The following is a 12,330-nucleotide window of genomic DNA, read 5'->3' on the forward strand; positions in this document are numbered from 1 at the left end:
AATTGTGCACTTGCTTCCAGATTAAATCTAGACCACCCAGCTATATCTTGTGGAGTCCAGGCGTAATACTCTTTTTGGCTGATGTGTCCGTCTATTGAGAACCTTCAGTATGGCTCGGGATGGACCGTGCTAAAAGGAGCAGAATTAATATTCTGTCGATATCGAGGTCATTAAAGACGGCGGGACCATAAGGGAATAGTTTTATTTCAAGTGACCATCCTGGCAGTCGCCTCAAATGACTTAGAGAAATCACAAAAATCCTAAATCAGGTTGGCCAGATGAAGCTTCGAACGTAGCTCTACCAGAACAAGAGTTGTTTGGTTGATTTCTGGAGACTGTATAGTTCTTCGAGAGGCGCAAAGTATTTGCTTGCAACGGCTGGACACTGTTCCTTCTCTCCAACCATTGCCGCCAAACAGCGACAGCAAAAAGATTCTTCTGCTTCATGTAGTCCTCAAATCATCTGTACCAAACGCTCTTCAAGGGAGGATTTTCACTGGTTGTAAGCGCCTCTTCCGGCGACTGCATATTTCGAATGCCACGATGGGATAGAATGGACCATGTTCTATTTTTGCCCCCCCCCCCCCCCTCCCAAACGAAAAATACTTGACAGTACTGAAGAGCGAACCTGAGTCCTTGTGTCGGCCAGGCACTCAGCTAGCGAGCAGATTCATCAATTCCCTGTGATACTTAAATCCAATGCGTACCTTACGAAGATGCGTTGAGTCCATTACTGCCTTTTGTATGCAATGTTAATAGATATGAGATACTTAAATCCAAAGCGTACCTTACGAAGCAGCGTTGAGTCCATTATTGCCTTCTGTATGTAATGTTAATGACACCTACAGTGTACAGAGATGCTGTATCGTCTTCGGAGGTCCGAAAGGTACTGTCCTCCTTGTAACTGGCGATGTGATCCATAACAATTACGTCAGACGTGCCTGAGTGGGGATGTCCGAATGAAAAGCGAGACATCTCCTTCGTTATCTATGCCGCTTTGCAAATAACCCGTTATAGCAGATGTGGCCCCTCCTGGCACTTGCTGGTACAGACGACGTCCACACGTACTACAACATTACGAGGCTGTAAACCAGAAAATAATTTGTAATAATCCCTTTACTTTCCATTGTCCCTCCTTGATGTACGTGACGCACATTTCTTGAGAAGTTCGCGCGTCATATCAGATAATAATCTAGAGCTTAAGCTGCCCTCTGTTATCACTTGTCTGTCTTCTGGTTACAGACCCTTCAGAAATGTAAACATTTTCTCAGGCTTGAGGATAGGGGTATTGTCTCGCAGGAGTAGACGAGGTGTAGTAGTAAATTTACCATCCAGAACAGACGCTGAAACGCATAAATACTCTCGCCGCCTTTGCGAGGCATCACACTGTTGAAGGACCAGTTCCACAATTCAGTTCGTTCTTACTCTTTTACTCCTGCAATCAATTTTGAGTGCAACTCGCAGCCGTGCGAAGACGGTTCTTTCTCCACAATAGATCACAAATTGTGTACCACAAGCGAGACACAAGAACCCTCCGTATAATACAGGTAAGTTAAATATCATTTTTCCCGATTTTCTTTCAGTTAACTTGTCACAGAGTTGAGTCGACAGATTCGGAATTTTCCAGCTGTTGTTCGATCAACATCGAGATACTAATGGAATATTGTTTTATTGAAGAAACTTCCCAGAACTGCGATGGATGAAGAAGAAAAAGGAGCAGACAATCCATGAAGGGTCACATCCGGATTTAATACGGATGCAGTGGATATCTTGGTTTATTTTTCTCGAATTTTTTTGAAATTACATTTTATGTTGAAAGTAAATATAATACTTCCACTGCAAGTAAAAGCTTTGCTAACCAGAAGGTTGCCTCTCCCGTCGATACTGGTTCAATCATCGCAAATAGAGTATTAACTAGGGGATATGTGCTGCCTCTTGTTGTTCCATATTTCAACTATGATGCGTTCAACAAAGAAACGCATAAGCTATGGGAATAATATAAACAGTTATTTACTTTCTGAATCCCTCGACTGCGCGATCACGGCGGCAGCTCGTAGCTTGTGCTGGCAAGCTACAGTATCATGGAGCATTCGATTACTGAGATACAACTAACTGTCAGTTATTACACAACCGAGGCACGTAGAACGTACAGATTTAGGAACAGACCTAGTCAGAAAAACCCAAACCCGTCGTACCTTGAGCTGCCGCCTGTGGCGCTGGCAGCGCTCAAGGCCGCGCGCGCATGCGCGGTCGCGGCGCCTATGCTGTCAGTTGTTCAGTCGCCCAGCTGCGCGCGCACAATTCGACTGGCATGGCTGCCGAGCACGGCATCGGATGAGAGGTAATTTTGTTGTCAGCATGTAGCACTCCGATGTTAATACTACATTAGCTTAATCCAACGCCTCCTTTAGACACGCCTGTATTATCGAGTGTGTTGTCATGGACTTATTTTGTATTTATAATAGCACCATTTACAAATTTTGGCAATCACCACTGCGACAGCTTTAATTTAGAAAAGCGATTGTCTTATATAGCTAGTTTTTTTATTTAAAGATCATCTGATTTGTGTAAACAACTGTTAGCTCCGATGTATAGCTTTTAATTTTAAGACGAAGAATTTATTTATCGTAAGAACATTCGATATTGTTGACCTGAGAATTTAGTTTCGAATAAAGCTTTACCACAGAATTTCGTGGAAACTTTCTATATCAGAATTCAAACTGTATGATGATTATATCCTTTCTGAAACGTGTTTCTTTTCGCACGCATTATAACTATTAACCAAATATCGATATGTTACAGCTTACACGTACAGTAATGTAAGTAATGTCGGTGTGGTACGAAATGAATTGAGTGTGGAATATAATCTTAGCGAGTGTCTCGCAATATTTGTGCCAACAGAGGAAAGGCAACACTGCCCTTTGGGCCGTAAATCTGGACAGTCGAGGACGCGCCGTGTTACAAGGTTGACGGGAATCCCGTCGGAGCCGACAGTTGAGAGGAAAACTTGTAGCGCCGTATACTTCATACGGCGTGTATTATACCTGCTGTCTTCAAATCGTGAGAGGCAGCGGTAAAAAGTTTGCCGCAGACCAAAATCTAATAATTGGGCTCAGCTAAACATAAACATTGTAGCTATCGAAAGAATGCATCATCGAGTCTTTTATAGAGTACTGTGAATTTTTTGAGTGTATTTGATTTTGTATCTTAAGTGGTGTTCTCCATAGGCGTTCGATGAAGCTGAGATTGAGGTCAGTGTTCAATTTTTCACATTCATAGGGGTGAAGCCCTTTTCCTCTTTTTTAAATACAAATGATGCTTTTCTTTCAATGGGAACTGCGTTACTTATCTAGTTTAATGTGGTCCTGGAAATGCCTACAAGGCTATTATAATATCTTAACAGATACAGCTCACAATCGTGTACTTTTAGATTTTTCTTGATATCACCTGTCCTATAGGCTTGAGTTCCTTTTCGTATCGCCTCGCTGTGAATTTCATAACGACTGCCCCAGTTTTCAACTCAACAGAAGAGCTGGGCTAGCCATTATGTTCCAGAATTTCAAATAATTTTGCTTAAGAGACGATCATTCCAATAACGATACACATCATTAAAAATAGGTTAACTTATTCGAAATCGCTCTATTATACCGAAAAAAGACATTACATCCAAGAGAATTAAAATTTTATGATTGGTTAAGATGAGTGCATGCAAAATATATTTTAGATTTCATAATTTCCGAAATATTATGTCAGTTTTTTTAATGTTGTTCATGATGGTTATGCACTGTCATTTTCTGGAGAAGGACTAATAATCTGCGAGTCCACCAAATCAACCAAAATAGCACACTGATTGCTTCGTTTAGGAAAATCCGAACGCCTCAGAAAGCGAAGGTTTTGCATTGTTTCTAGCGGCCATTTTGCTATCTTCCTTCCACTTAACAACCGCTCCACACTATGAGACCTACAGCTTCACGTGAAACAAGAAGTAAACAATTCAAAGCTTGGCTGGAGGATCGGACCTACACCATTTTAGTCTGGTATCCCTCAGAACGGCAGTGTGGCCTGTTATTAACTAAATGCTCCCGTCATTAATACTGACCAATCCAACAGTGGTGCAGACCTTAGCAACAACTACTCGCCTGCCATAGTAAGCCCCGTTGTTGACCTGTGGACGTAATGACGAACGCCGTGTCCCTCCGCATGTCTACACAACTAGAGGGCATTCGTGAAAGAGCAAAGTTCACCGTCTCTCTGACTCTTTACGCGAGTTGTCAGCATAAACTGCGGCGACGTACGCCGTTTTTCGTGGAACATGTAGACAGTTATTTGCATTCAGAGCTGGAGCTCCCTTTTCCAGGAATATTCTTGACGTTAACGCCGCTTTTGACACGACGGCAGCAGGCAACGAGGAATGAACTGGAACCTTTTCGTTGCAGCTCCTTTCCCATGTGGGCACACACAGCATCATTTGTGCGAAGTAGCTTTTTCTGTACACCCGTGACGTCGCATGCCAGAAATCCCTTAAATCAGCAAATAGTACGTTATTCCTTTGAAAGCAACCGAATTAAATTTTGTCACCAGTGAAATGAAGAACAAGCTCAAATAACTGATTCCGATTATCAGCCGGCCGCTGTGGCCGAGCGGTTGTAGGTGTTTCAGGATGGAACCGCGCGACCGCTGTGGTCGCAGGTTCGAATCCTGCCTCGGGCATGGATGTGTGTGATGTCCTTAGGTTAGTTAGGTTTAAGTAGTTCTAAGTTCTAGGGGACTGATGACCTCTCAGAAGTTAAGTCCTACATTTGGACCATTTGAACTGATTATCACTTCCTCGTTTTCGTAACTGGTCGACATGAAATGACGCTTTATAATCTCGTAGATTTCTTGCGTTCATCCTTTCACTGCAGTTTTCTTCATTCATCAAATGATATGGCGCAGCGGTGAATGACTGCATTCCTGTTGGGGAGTTTGTTCCCAATTAGAATAGCGATTGAAAGTACCAAATGTGGGCAGTGTAAAACCAACAAAGATGCCATGAGAGACGAGTTTGTTCACTGCCACACAATGTAAGAACCTGACGAGATAGTGCAGTGTTTTAAACACTGGAATCGGTTTTCGGAAGAATGGAGCTCAAATCATGGTTCAGCATTCTTGAGTTATGTCCTCCATCATATTGATGAATCAACTTAGCCGAAAGCAGGGACTGTTCAAAATGTCATAGCCAATTGGCTGTTCAGGTAGAGCTTCTGTTTCGTCTCTAACTACACAGTCGTCGACGAAACGTTAAACTCTGAACATTCTGCCTTCATGTGGAGCGTTTTATGGATGCTCATGGTTTGCATATCTGACAAACATTAAAAACTGAAACACAGTACTAATGTTCCATACGGTTGTGTGAGGTTGGAAGTAACTAACAATGCTTGTGGGACTAGTAAAACAGTAGTAACTCACTTGACAGACCTTTAGAAGCCTCCTCGGTCTCTGAAGATTCTGTACAATTTGCGTCTTGAAACGGGCGGCAAAGCTAAATCAGTGTAGCGGAACCGAGAAACAAATCATAGAGTGCGTTTTGCGTACTTGGAAGTTTCTCTGGTATGGGTATAGTTGGCACACATGAATCATCCGTGTTAAAATGAATGTATTAAATGTTTTATGGGTCCAAAGCTTCACAGAATTACGATCACCTTCTACCAATCCTGATTTAATCTTTCAATGCTATGGAAAAATTGACGTCCGAGGGTTTGAGTACGGATTTCCCTTAAGAGCTTGAATGCGTCCTGTTCCAGTGACCAGCGACACAAACCTCAAGCCCGCAGATCACTAGTATTGAGCAACGGGGATACAGTCTATAAATAACTCTAGAACGATTTAAGTGGAAAGGCAGATAGAATACGTTAGTTCTTTCCAGTGATGAGTAACAATCGAGGAACTGTCTTGACACGAGTTCCGTCAACAGTTCTAGGGTGTCACCACAGAGCGACCCCAGAAGTCGCTATAAACGAGAGCGTTCCGCGAAAAAATTTCCCAGCAGCGCTCGTGATCGTAATTATGTGCCGATCAGGTGGAAAATACGTCCGGCGCGTGCCAGGAAGTGTTGTCTGGCGATGACATAATGCGATTTCCATAGCCGAGAAAGAATAGAAGTCGCCGAGGCGACAGGGCGAGGTTTTCCCGCGCTGGTGACAGGCGAGCACCGCGGCTGCCGCGTGCGGAGGTCTCGGCTACGTCACGGTCGCCCATTGACTGGCGGTTGTAGTACGGCGCGCTAGCTTCATTCAGTTTGCTCGCGGCGCCTCTGCAGCTACAGGTGAGTGCGAGCGTCGCATCGACCTATCGCTACACGCGATTAATCGACACCGCCCGCGTCGTTGCGACGAGCGACGGCTGAATTTCCGGTGCGACCGGTTATCAGTGGGAGATGCAGTGCTGTGATACTGTTATCAGTGCATCACTAGCAAAGTCGTCTATCGACGAGGTTTCGAAGTTGCCGTAGGTTGTGGATTTTACAAATTTGCTGTGCTAATGGTGATGAGAAGTGAATTTGACATCAAATTTAAGGTGTTATTTTGCCTTAAGCTACGGGCAAAAAGACTTACTACTGTGACACGGCTGTAGGGCCAAAGTGTGGATTGTAACACACGAAATGCTACCAGCTTTTTAAAACCGCCATAACTCGTTTCGCGTTCGAGAACTTAGCGTTCAGGTGATTGCTATTAAGGTTTTTATTGTTGACGCCACAACTTGTGATCTCACCGATTATCTTTGAAAGTTTCGATTGTGTAATGTCTTTGGAACATCAGCCTCTTTGAGTTCTTTGTTATAGTTTATCGTTGGGAGCTGGAGCACATGCTTTCAGTTTCCCTGCTGCCACATAGCGCCCAATAAAAGAGAATATTGCAGTTAATTGCTCAGCTGCACACGACAACATTCTAAAACTCTGCATCCCTAACATGCGATTGCTTCGTTCAGGGACATAAATTGGCAAGTTATCAAGTGCAGGGCGCTATCTAAAAGGAAAGCGTCCATTACAGTGTATTTTCAGTTAGTACTTAAATTTGAAATATTAATCTCAGGGAATCGCACGACTGAAAGACTCTAAGAAGAATCCCCAGCAGAAATTTCTGTTTCATTCTGAGTGTGGATTTTTCAAGTCTGAAACCGGTTACTGTGACTTTCATTGACAAGATTCGAAACTTACTTGTGCTTGGTTGCTGTTGCTAAGTTATAATTCTTATATAGTTATGTTTTGGAGTGAAACATTCCTTCTTAATTGTGAATAGGTTGCTCAAGATACGCTACCACCTATGTTCTGTCCCAGTCCAATTTTTTTTTTAAGTTATTCACCTTTCACAGCAGTAATGGACAACTCACAAGTCTTGTGTTTGTACTGGGCTTGTTGACACGCCGATTAGGACTCGTTTGCGTAGGCTGTGCGTGTCGAATCGTCTGACTTAGAGCCTTCGCTGTTTACTTCTTATAGTTTACATATGGTATAACGTATTGCGTGGTATGGCCACTTCATTTTAAAAAAAATTCCCGCGTCTCATAACCTGTTTCCTTGCTGCTGTGCCATCGTCAGTGTTATCACTGCTCTTCCAGTCAGGAAATGATTAAAAACTATGAATACTATTGCAGTATCAGTTGCGACATTAGCATTTTATAACTATAGCTGCAGGGCAGAATTCTCACAGAAATATGTATTAAACACCGTAAAACGTTAATAAAAATTCATGTCCGTTCCCTCAACAGCTTAATGCTATGTGACTGAATATTTTCCCTTCACTTCTGCGTTCCTTTTGGCTGCTGATGAAATATCACACGTTCCTATAAATTTAAAATACAAGAGCGCACATTAAATTATGTCGTCTTAAACTGTAGCAATAATGTGAGAATAGCGATTGCAGGACATGGTGTCAAAACTTTCTATGCAACTTTTAAAAACTCTGGAGCTTATACATAAAATGATAAAATTGTAGTTTCCAATGTTCGTATATATATGATAACTGATAAATGATCAAAGGTTGGAAATGTTGTTTTCTGTAGGCGACATCCCAGTTGTTTTTCTTTTCTTTCTGGCCCTAATGCAGAGCGGGGGAGAGGGGGGGGGGGCTGTTAGTCATTAGTTTTAAGATTCTTAAATAGAGGAGGCGCAAGTTTGCAACTCTTATCTCATCGAATAGATGTGTAACACGGAGTTCCTACGTGTTTAATTTCGATCTTAATTAGCTCCAGTAGATCGGGCTGATATAATTTTCCATTGCCATTAGTGGCTAGTCGGGCGCGCCGGAGTATTTTTCTACCGAACAGGTGTAAATCACTCGCATATTTCTGTGAACTGAATATTATTAACAGAGATGCGTGCCCGTTTTCTATTATGGCTGTTACGTTCTCCTGAGGAAGTGCTAGGAAGAATGAGCTAGCTTAAATGTTGGCATCATTGTTGTGTATACAAATAAAAACTGCACGTCGTCGACGCTAAGGGGCGTAAAAACCCACAATTACTCGTACATTAGCTGTTTAGAAATACAATGAAGTGTACATGCCTATGTGTAGATCATTTGAGGCAAATGGGAGAAGCGTAAATGAAGTGCGCGTTCTTGATCGGTACAAAAGAAAAGTCCAGATGTCCTATGCTGAATTCCAACGGCAACAGCCTGTAAGGCACTTGCTGCATTATCTGTGTATATTTGTGCAAGGAATGTCTTGAGCATTCAAACGATACATCTGGTGTGTTTGCAGATTGTAGCGCTGGATCCATTTCCTGTCAAATTTTTTGAATTATTTTGCAGCAGACAGTGATTGTATTGCATTGTATTGAACTGGTGACCTAGAAACGACAGAGAGACTTCGTCCCCGCCGTAACCCTCAGTGGTTCACAACCCCGCAACAGGCTACAGCAGTCCACTCACCCCACCGCCGCCACACACCGAATCCAGGGTTATAGTGCAGTTCGGCCCCCAGTGGAACCCCCAGGGAACGTCTCACACCAGACGAGTGTAACCCCAAATGCTTGTGTGGTAGAGTAATGATGGTGTACGCGTACGTGGAGACTGTTTGCGCAGCAATCGCCGACATAGTGGAACTGAGGCGGAATAAGGGGCACCAGCCCGCATTCGCTGTGGCAGGTGGAAAACCGCCTAAAAACCATCCACAGACTGGTCGGCACACCGGACCTCTACACTAATCCGCCGGGCGGATTCGTGCCAGGGACCGGCAGCGATTGCTTCATAATATATTATATTCGCAGTAGCTGTACCCGAGCATAGGTGTCTATGTGATTTATTAGTTTGTCTCGTGAAATAGGTACTCCCTCCCATAACATGCAAGATAAAATACACCATTGCTCTTATCATTACAGGCATTCTTCCGTGATTGATAAAATTCTCAGGAGCCGCTTCTCTGACGAGTTTGCGAAACAGAACTGACACAACAAAGATGTATGGAAAGAGAACAGAACAATCGGGAGTACTACAAATGTGGGTTAAATCTTTAACCAATGGTTTTAGAATGGGGCAAATATACAGGGAACTGAAAATATGATCAGAAAGAACCATTCGGGACTGTCGGCGAAATTCATCTATTTTTGATTTCTGCGGCGAAGCCAAGGAACGCAGATTTACTCGTGTAGAAATGACTCAGGGGAGAAGCTGCAATGCAATCGAAAGTGGATTGGGTTCTCACGGGACTTGCGTGCGTCATGGTGATAGGGAGGTATGTACATTAGCGTGACATCACGCGTCGAATGCCGTCAGCTGGCGAGTAAACCCATCATAGTGCCTTGTGGCTGCGCAGTCTGCTGCCTTGAGATTCAGTCATCGTGTCGTCACCAGGTGGGTTCACTCGACGGCCCCGCCTCGTCTTGTTCGGTTCCCCATTGTCTTATTGTGCTCATTGTCCCCTTCCGCATGGCGTCTCTAGAGCGAGATGAGGATCGAGAACGTAATGGAGTGCGCCCTTTGAGTAAGGCAGCCAGGCAGACTGGGTTCACTGAATTGGCGGCGCCGCCTGTGGTCTTTCGGAGCGGAGCCGGAATTGGTTTCGGGGGCCGTCGTCCTTGCGTTTCTCTCGCCGCGCGTCTTACGTCACCCTGCCGCCTGACCCAGTCAGCACTGCCGAATTTTCGAACCGCTGTTGCAGCCGCGGCTGCTGTTAACAGCTTGTTCAGCTTCCGTCTCGTTGACTCAGCCTGTAACTTTTCGTCAGTTTATAAAAAAATCCTATCTTGAAATTATTATAATGTTCTGTGTGACTGCTTCTAGAATTTGTTTGGTCATATCATGTTAAGGGAAAGTCGTCGCTCTGATAACAGATTCGTTTTCAAAACGAACAGTTACGAATCCTTTTCTGACTACCGTGGATCAAATAATCCTAGTTCATTATTATTATTATCTAATAGTTCCTTGAACGAAAGGACGACTCATTATCAATGAAGCCACGATTCACTAACTCGACAATTCTTTTCCAATCGTAATATCGTTATCTATAGTGGATTTATGTACACAACTGGCCATTAAAATTGCTACGCCAAGAAGAAATGCAGATGATAAACGGGTATTCATTGGACAAATATATTATACTAGAACTGACATGTGATTACATTTTCACGCAATTTGGGTGCATAGATCCTGAGAAATCAGTACCCAGAACAATCACCTCTGGCCATAATAACGACCTTGGTACGCCTGGACATTCAGTCAGAGCTTGGATGGCGTGTACAGGTACAGCTGCCCAGCTTCAACACGATACCACAGTTCATCAAGAGTAGTGACTGGCGTATTCTGACGAGCCAGTTGCTCGGCCACCATTGACCAGACGTTTTCAATTGGTGAGAGATCTGGAGAATGTGCTGGCCAGGGCAGCAGTCGAACATTTTCTGTATCCAGAAACGCCCGTACAGGGCCTGCAACATGCGGTCGTGCATTATCTTGCTTAAATGTAGGGTTTCGCAGGGATCGAATGAAGTGTAGAGCCACGGGTCGTAACTCATCTGAAATGTAACGTCCAGGATTCAAAGTGCCGTCAATGCGAACAAGAGGTGACCGAGACGTGTAACCAATGGCACCCCATCCCATCACGCCGGTTGATACGCCAGTATGGCGATGACGAATACACGCTTCCAATGTGCGTTCACCGCAATGTCGCCAAACACGGATGCGACCATCATGATGCTGTAAACAGAACCTGAATTCATTCGAAAAAATGACGTTTTGCCATTCGTGCACCCAGGTTCGTCGTTGCGTACGCCATCGCAGGCGCTCCTGTCTGTGATGGAGCGTCAAGGGTAACCGCAGCCACGGTCTCCGAGCTGATAGTCCATGCTGCTGCAAACGTCGTCCAACTGTTCGTGCAGATGGTTGTTGTCTTGCAAACGTCCCCATCTGTTGACTCAGGGATCGAGACGTGGCTGCACGCTCAGTTACAAGCATGCGGATAAGATGCCTGTCATCTCGACTGCTAGTGATACGAGGCCGCTGGGATCCAGCATGGCGTTCCGTACTACCCTCCTTAACCCACCAGTTACGTATTCTGTTAACAGTCATTGGATCTCGACCAAAACGTGCGGTAGAGTTCTCGCTTCCCACGCCCGGGTTCCCGGGTTCGATTCCCGGCGGGGTGAGGGATTTTCTCTGCCTCGTGATGTCATGGCTGGGTGTTGTGTGATGTCCTTAGGTTAGTTAGGTTTCAGTAGTTCTAAGTTCTAGGGTACCGATGACCATAGATGTTAAGTCCCATAGTGCTCAGAGCCATTTGAACCATTTCGACCAACACGAGCACCAATGTCGCGATGCGATAGACCACAATCGCGATAGGCTACAATCCGACTTTTATCAAAGTCGGAAACGTGACGGTACGCATTTCTCCTCCTTACACGAGGCATTACAACAACGTTTCAAAAGGCAACGGCGGTCAACTGCTGTTTGTGTATGAGAAATCGGTTGGAAACTTCCCTCATGTCAGCACGTTGTTGGTGTCGCCACCGGTGCCAACGTTGTGTGAATGCTCTGAAAAGCTAATCTTTTGCATATCACTGGATCTTCTTCCTGTCGGTTAAATTTCGCATCTGTAGCACGTCATCTTCGTGGTGTAGCAATTTTAATGGCCAGTAGTGTATTTTGTGTATGGCTGTATCACTAAATTATTGTTTACAATTATCTCAAACTAAAAACTAATACGCAGGCCACGAATGTAGACTACTGTGACCCCCTCTGCAATCTCCGGGAACTCTGTTGGATCGCAAGGGGAAGTTCGGAGGACATACCTGAACTACATGGTGAGGAATCTGCATTTCAGCGCCACACTCACAAATGGTATAAGTTATTTTCTTCTGTAGAT

General features: G+C 44.3%; 1 protein-coding gene across 2 annotated transcripts in view; it reads left to right on the forward strand.

The window, feature by feature from the left end:
* LOC126355814 (DNA-binding protein D-ETS-4) overlaps positions 1 to 12,330 on the forward strand; it is a 144,775-nt gene that overhangs the window by 87,365 nt on the left and 45,080 nt on the right. Inside the window, exon 1 of one of the 2 annotated variants that reach the window (XM_050006258.1) lies at positions 2,270 to 2,341. The exons of the other annotated variant lie outside the window; for it this stretch is intronic. The gene's annotated coding sequence lies outside the window, so the exon portion shown is untranslated. Of the gene's footprint in view, positions 1 to 2,269; positions 2,342 to 12,330 lie in introns of those variants that run through there. 2 annotated transcript variants of the gene reach the window in all.

This window comes from Schistocerca gregaria, chromosome 3 (genome assembly GCF_023897955.1).
Source record: "Schistocerca gregaria isolate iqSchGreg1 chromosome 3, iqSchGreg1.2, whole genome shotgun sequence".
Classification (NCBI taxonomy): domain Eukaryota; kingdom Metazoa; phylum Arthropoda; class Insecta; order Orthoptera; family Acrididae; genus Schistocerca; species Schistocerca gregaria.